Here is a 7,868-nt window from a genome sequence, read left to right as displayed (position 1 = left end):
AAAGAGGAACATTACTTCATTGCTGGTGGGATTGCAAACTGGTACAACCACTCTGGAAATCAGTTTAGAGGTTCCTCTGGAAATTGGACATAGTACGACCGGAGGACCCAGCTATATCACTCCTGGGCATATACCCAAAAGATACTGCTACATGTAAAGAGGACACATGCTCCACCATGTTCATAGCAGCCTTATTTATAATAGCCAGAACCTGGAAACAACCCAGATGTCCTTCAACTGAGGAGTGGATACAGAAATTGTGGTACATCTACACAATGGAGTACTACTCAGCTATTAAAAACAACAAACTTATGAAATTTTTAGGGAAATGGATGGATCTGGAGAATATCATCTTGAGTGAGGTAACCCAATCACAAAAGAACAAACACGGTATGCACTCTCTGATAAGTGGTTATTAGCCCAGAAGTTTGAAATACAGGAAGAACTACCCACAAACTACAAGGAACTCAAGAAGAAGGAAGACCAAATGGTGGACAGTGCATTCCTTCTTAAAAAGGGGAACCAAATACCCACGGAAAGAGTTGCAGAGATTAACTATGGAGCAGAGACTGAAGGAAGGGCAAGCCAGCCTAAATATAGCTATCTCCTGAGAGGCTCTGACAGTACCTGACTAATACAGATGTAGAAGCTCACAGACATCTATTGATCTGAGTACAGGGTCCCCAGTGAAGGAGTTAGAGAAAGGACCAATGCAGCTGAGGGGTTTGCAGCCCCTTAGGATGAACAACTATGAACTACCTAGTAACCTCAGAGCTCCCAGGGTCTCAACCACCAACCAAGGACTGCACATGGAGGGGTCTGATTGTTCTGGCAGCATGTGTATAGTAGAGGATTGCAAATTCAATCATCAATAGGAGGAGAAGAGCTCGGCCCTGTGAAAGTTCTGTGCCCCAGTGTAGGGGAATTCCAGGGCCAATAAGTGGGAGAGGGTGGGGTGGCAGGCATGGGGAGGGGAGGTGCAACAGGGGTTTGGTTTTGTTGTTTTGTTTGTTTCTTTGTATTTTTGGAGGGGAAACTAGGAATGGAGAAATTTACATGTAAATAAAGAAAATATCTAATAAAAATAAATAAATAAATAAAAATGCTACCCTAAAAACAAAAAAGCGTTTACACTCAAAAGAAAATTACTATAATTGTTGGTTTTACTGTATATTTGATCTTATTTCATATTTTAATAACTACCCAAGAAAGATAGGCTAACATAGCCAGACAGTGGTGGTGCATGTCTTTAATCCTAGTGCTTGGGAGGCAGAGGCAGGCAGATTTCAGAGGCCTGCCTGGTCTACAGAGTGAGTTCTAGGACAGCCAGGGCCACAGAGATACCCTGTCTTGAAAAACCAAAATACAAACAAACAAACAAAAGTTAACATTGCCCTATATAAAACAGTTACTACCAGTTAGATATAACAGATCTGAATCTACATCCTTAAATTCAGAATGTAATCTATCTGGTAGAGAATCTGAAAATTTTTGACACACTAGGTTAAAAAGGTGGATTGATTTTTATATCTTAGAATGAAGAAAAATCTAGACAGCTCTTTAAAAACACTTTAGCTTGAGAAAAGAATGTAGAACTCTGGCTTTTAATTAAACATAGTCAGATTTGGAGCCATCATAATTTCAAAAGTCAAATCAAGGGTGTTAACTACTCACCCAAGCCAGATACTATAATTAATTCCAATGTAGCCAGATTTCTTCTGAGAGAGTTGAATCCGCAGGAAACATGGGAATTATAGAGAAGTTTTCAAACAATGAATTTTACAGACTTCTGACCATTATGAAGTCTACATTTTGTTTTTGGAATGGGAAAAATCTGAAATGTACTATTCCCAGTTTAATAAGAAGTCAGGCCAACAACATCTAAGTTTGTTTTTTCAGTCCAGGAGATGTATGCTGTTCCAGTGTTGTAGTAGGCCTGCTTCCTCCTTGTATCAGTTGAATGGTTTGCCATTGTAAAGTTAAGGTTGCTATGGTAACTAAGAGCTTGGCTCCATAGTCAAGGCCATTAAATAAATAAGTCAATATAGTGATAGATATTATTGTTATCTGATAGAGGAGCTGTTTTAGTCATGAGGTCATCAATTGAGGTCCTAAAGGCTATTCCCTCTGCCTTTCAATTACAAGTGGACTATATAAGAACTACAGACAATAGAAAATTTAAGGTTGACGGAATGAGAATCTGCTAATGTAGCTTCTGTGAGTTACCAACTATGCCTGGGGTAAGACTTTCAGAAAATTCAGCTGCATTTGAACCATTCATGTTCCTGTAAATAATCACTCCGTTGTGTTCCTTTAAGTGTCTGTGAGCTGATATTGACAGGAAAAGACCACTTCTATTTCTTTAAGGCTGACTGACTGATTAGAACTTTATTGTGGACTATTACAGAGGAATAGTCAAAATACTTTGAGCTATCTTTATGCAACTTGATAGCTATTTATTTCTCACCTCTATAGTTGACCTAACTTCTTTGTGATTAAGAGTTGAGACCTATGGAATATGCAAAATTAAGATACTGCTAGCTTCTACCACCTCTGAAAGTAAGAATGTCATCAGATAGCATATAGACCTATTGCAAAGGTTTCATTGCTTATCTCTGACATACCTTGCAGTTGTTTCCACTGATGTAAAAAAAAAAGTCTTCATTTGTGAGTTTTATGAAATGTTCTACCTTGGAAATTGTTATTTTTGGAAAACATGAATCTATGTCCCTGGACAATGACAAGACAAGTCACAGTTGGCTCAAGATGAAAGAGCTATATTTTGTGTCAGTACAACTCCAATAAACCCATTGGTTTACCATATTAGATTGGAGTCAAATAATTTTTTGGTCTTTTATTATTAATGGTAAATAGAAACTTAAATATATTTTCCAAGGGAAAATAATGCAACACAGAACAACAAACTGACTAAAAGTTATGATAACAAACATTGTCACAATAAGATGTACAATAACAGTGAAGTTATCAAAAGACATTGAATTATACATTCAGAAAGCTTAGGGATAGCAAAATAAATTTTAAAATATCATTTAATCATATTTTATTCCAAATACTGCCAACAAAAGATGAAGATAAGGTTTTGAAGATAGTCAAAGAATAACGTAAAATAAGTAGAATAGGAGTATCAATTACAAAAGAGTTCCATTCAGAAATCCTGAAAGCTAGAAGAGTGAGAGATTTAAAATATTGGAAGAGAAAACAACATACTCAAAGTTCTAAGTTAACAAGAGAAATTCTTGTTAACATTAAAATTATAAGTTAACAAAAAAAACCACAAGAGTAAGAAAAATGAAACTAATTGCTCTCACACATACACATCTATGTTGAATAGGTACAAAATTACTTAATAAAATGTAATCCAAATTAATCTGCAAGGTTGGGTAGCGGGGATCAAAACACACCAGTTAAAAAAACTGATTTCTTGGAAATCAGTAGTGATGAATGCCTGTGATCCTATCTTTAAAACTTAATGCATCGTCTTTGGCTGCATAGTTCAAAGCTGGCCCATAGTTACATGAGATTCTGTTTCAAATCTCTCCTTTCCCCAATTATCACATTAAATATGAAATGCATAAGGAAAGTATTTGTCTTATTTTAGTTCTCAAGGCTGTGACAATATGCCATAATATAGTTATTCTACAAACTAAAGGAACAATACTTTCAGATTTGGATTTGGAAGCCCGAGATCGAGTAGAAGCTTGGGAAGACTGATGATGTCCATCTTCTGACATTTCCTCACATTCCCAAAGGAGGATCAACTTCATATGTGATGTCACTTTATGAGTCCTATTTATGAACATTCCACCTTCATGACCCATGGACCTCTCAAAGCACCAGCCTGCAAGCCATCACATTAACGTTATCAATTCACTATATTAAAGTAGAGATGCCTACATACTGCAACAATCTTATTATAGTCACTGGTTTAAGATAAAAGGAAAAGTATATAAAAATGCAAACATCATCATAAGAGAAGCTAGTGTAACAATAATAATATCAAAATAGAATTAAGACCAAAAAAATTGCATTTTGAATTAAATGTTACATTATGGTCATTTCTCCAAGTGATACTTTATGAAAAGATTTTATATGCAATTAAGATCATAATTTAGCCAGGCAGTGGTGGTGCATGCCTCTAATCCCAGCATTTGGAAGGCAGGGGAAGGCAGATTTCTGAGTTCAAGGCCAGTCTTGTCTACAAAGTGAGTTCCAGGACAGTCAGGGCTACAGAGAAAAATCCTGTCTCAGAAAACAAACAAACAAATAAAAACTCATAATTTTAGCAGTAATCCCTTGCCATGGCAGTGGCCTGGGTGCCAAGCTTCGAGTTTTGAGGGATCCCAGGAGCAACAGGTGCTCTGGAGGAGATTCTCTGATCCAGCTAGACACAAAGCTGAGGCTTAACTTCCATAGCTTCTCCCTCAAGCCTCACTTCCTGGAATCAGGCAGTATTTCTCCAAACTCCTACTGTTGCAAACCACACCTCTCTCTTCCTGGAGACACGCCTCCAATCACCTGTTCTTTCCTCTTGAGATGCTTTAGGTCCCCATCCACTCTGCTCTCCCAACTCCTGAATACTGAAAAAGCACTCTGAGCTCATCCTGCACTTGCTTCACCTATGTAATGGGGCAGCTACAAAACGCCTAAGATTCTTCTCTATCTCTACTCCATCCACACTGTTGTTATTTACTTCATTGTTGTTAATATAGAATATGGACAGCAATGATAGATTGGAAATTATTTACTGCAAGCCAGATCCTGAGTCAAGTACATGCATTGCACCATTTACTCCTTATAGCATACAATTTGCTCGTGAAGATGATGAAGTAAGCACTCATACTCTGGCTAGTTTTCTCTACTAATCTGATGCTTATCATTATGTTTTCACTGTGTGACTCTTGTGTCCTAAAGTATGCAGACAGTAACTATCTCAGAGTTTGGTCAGAGATTAGAAATTGTCATGTAGGTGGTTTTAGAATTTTGAAAATGTGTTCTTAGTGGTGACTGAATTTCAGTGGGCAAACTGACTGGGAAATTAGTCATGGTGTTAGTTGTTTGAGAGAGGGAGGCTTAAGGACGGAACAGAAAGAAGGAAAGGCTACTACCCTCCTTTGGGAGTCAGAATACCTCAAATAATAATATTTTTGGTTGTTGCCCCTATAATGATAAGTTGGTTCCATTAGAGTAATCACCTATGTGGTCACAGGTGCACTAGAAATTACAGAGAAAGTACATGTCATATGCTTTTCCACTTGACACAGACCTTCTGTGATGGCTATTCCTGTTGTCAACTTGATTACATCTGGGATGAACTACAATCCAGAAATGGAGGGGAAGCCTGTGATCCAGATCTTGAGGCTGGAAGATAATTTATGACTTGGATCTTGACATGAAGATCTTGAGGCATAGTGACCATGAAAATCTTAGGCTCAGGCAAGGTGAGTACATACCTTTAATTTCAGGAGACTGAGGCAAATCAATCTCTGAGTTCAATGTCAGCCTGGGACAAAGCAAGTTTTAGATCTAGGAGTGGTGGTACACACATTTAATCTGAGCCACATCTTCTGCTGGTGGTCTATATATGGACATTGAAGGAAGGAAGATACACTTTTCTTCAACCTCTTGCATTTGCTTGCCAGCATATCTATTGGAATCTACATCTATAAAAGACCAGCTTAAACAACTGGCCTCATAGGACTGAGCAACCACTAGATCCTAGGACTTGCCATTCACAGCTGCCCATTGCTGTGTTAGTTGGACTGGTTCAGATGATGAAGAAGGACAGAATGTGCCTCCACCCTCAGAGACACTCATACCTCCACCTCTGCCTCCAACTTTCATTTTGTGAAAGGACTAAGATCCCAAAGCTTCCCAACCAATTCCTCCAGCTCCTGCTCTTGATGAGCATCACTGGGGAGAAGATTCCTGCCAGAAAAATGCAAGAGCACATGCACATTGGGATTATGGACCCCCATTGGCTGTAGTGGTGAGATTGCTCCATCTGAAAGAAACAGAGTGATTATGAGGTTTATGTACCAGGTCTGCATATTGAGGGAAGCTTAAAGCAGTTGGCTGAATGATGTACTGACATCTTTGAGATAGAATAGACAGGCATTTATAAGAAGATGGGTGAAGAGAGATCCAGAAGCTGGAGGAAAAGATGACTTGGAATGACCATTCAGGCAGCATATCCAGGACCCATCAGGCTGCCCAGGCAAATATCAACCTCCAGGAGCAGATTAAGACTATCCATAAGGCCAAGGATCCGGTACTAGAAGATGATGCTAAGGAGAAGATTGGCCCTAGATAATGCAATGAAATCCCTCAGCAGACACTGCCTCCATCTTCAGCCACCAATAACCCCAGCTCAGCAACTCCTACCACATCTCTGCACCAGACACCTGGTATACTACCTTCAGCCCTTACCACTGTTGTATCTGCAGTACCTGTCATGCCTCAACCATACATGGCATCTATGGCCCAGCTGCCCCAAGGTTCAGGGATCACCACTATGCCATCTATCATCCATGCACCCAGGATTAATGTGGTACCTATGTCTCCTGCAGTATCTCACATCACAGCACCATGCTCACCTCCCATAACTGTGCCTTTGTGCCTGCTCCACCTGTGGCTCCAGTCCCAGTCCCAGCTCCAATGCCTCCTGTACACTCCCCATCTCTGATGGAAGATGAGGCACCATCCAAGAAACTGAAGACCTAGGACAGCCTCATAACTGAGGAAGAGTTCTTGCACAGGAATGAAGGTCCAGTATCGACTATAGTGCATGCACCCAATATGCCCGATAAGACAGAATGGAAGCTGAATGAGCAGGGGCTGGTCTTTACCCTGCCATTCACAGACCAGGTCTCTGTCATCAAAGTGCCTTCAGGGGAAACAGAAACTACAGTATGAAGGCATCTTCATCATAGTTTCCAACTCCTGGCTAATGGTGCTGTCATCCATTTAACACTCAGGGAAAGAAGGAAGAAGTAGCAAGAGATACCTGCAATTGGACTCCTGGCATTGTACCTATTTGCACCACTGATTATAGGAGTTTCTCTGGGACCTCAGGCACAGCTTGTGCATTTGTTTCCATCTAAGTCAGTCTGTGAAATGAATTTTTTGTTTATGTTTTCAATGAAAGGTCCTTCAAGGAATCCCATCTTTTAGGAAGTTAAAACCCAGAGTTGTCCCACAGGACAGTTTAATAATGTCAAGTGACCCTAACACACCTAAAAAGCAAGATAATGATTTAAAATTCATCTCATGAAGACGATAGAGCCCTTTAAGAAATCCCTTAAAGAAATACAGGAAAACACATGCAAAGAGGTAGAGACACATAAAGAAGAAACAAATAAACCCCTTAAAAATTACAGGGAAATACAATCAAGCAGGAGAAGGAATTGAACAAAATTGTCCAAGAACTAAAAATGGAAATGGAAACATTAAAGAAGACACAAATTAAGGTAAATATGGAGAAGGACAACTTAGGAAAAAGATTCGGAGCTACAGGTGCAAGTATAACCAACAGAATACAAGAGATAGAAGAGGTAATCTCAGCCATAGCATATAACATAGAAGATATTGAGACATTGGTCAAAGAAAATGCAAAGTGTATAAAGCTCATAACCCAAAATATCCAGGAAACTTAGGACACAATGAAAAGAACAAACTTAAGAATTATAGAAATAGAAGAAGGTGAAGAATTCCAGATCAAAGGGCTAGAATGCATCTTCAACAAAATCATAGAATAAAACTTAACCTAAAGAGATGACCATAAGCCGGGTGGTGGTGGCGCACGCCTTTAATCCCAGCACTTGGGAGGCAGAGGCAGGCGGATTTCTTAG

General features: G+C 39.3%; 1 protein-coding gene and 1 pseudogene across 6 annotated transcripts in view; one reads left to right on the top strand and one right to left on the bottom strand.

The window, feature by feature from the left end:
• The window catches only part of Grm5 (glutamate metabotropic receptor 5), a 529,892-nt gene that overhangs the window by 417,272 nt on the left and 104,752 nt on the right, over nucleotides 1–7,868 (bottom strand). The window lies entirely within an intron of this gene.
• LOC116104090 lies at nucleotides 4,840–7,014 on the top strand (annotated as a pseudogene).

Source organism: Mastomys coucha, unplaced genomic scaffold, assembly GCF_008632895.1.
Source record: "Mastomys coucha isolate ucsf_1 unplaced genomic scaffold, UCSF_Mcou_1 pScaffold21, whole genome shotgun sequence".
Taxonomy (NCBI): domain Eukaryota; kingdom Metazoa; phylum Chordata; class Mammalia; order Rodentia; family Muridae; genus Mastomys; species Mastomys coucha.
Note: the sequence above shows the minus strand (reverse complement) of the source record. Positions and strands in the feature narration are given on the sequence as shown.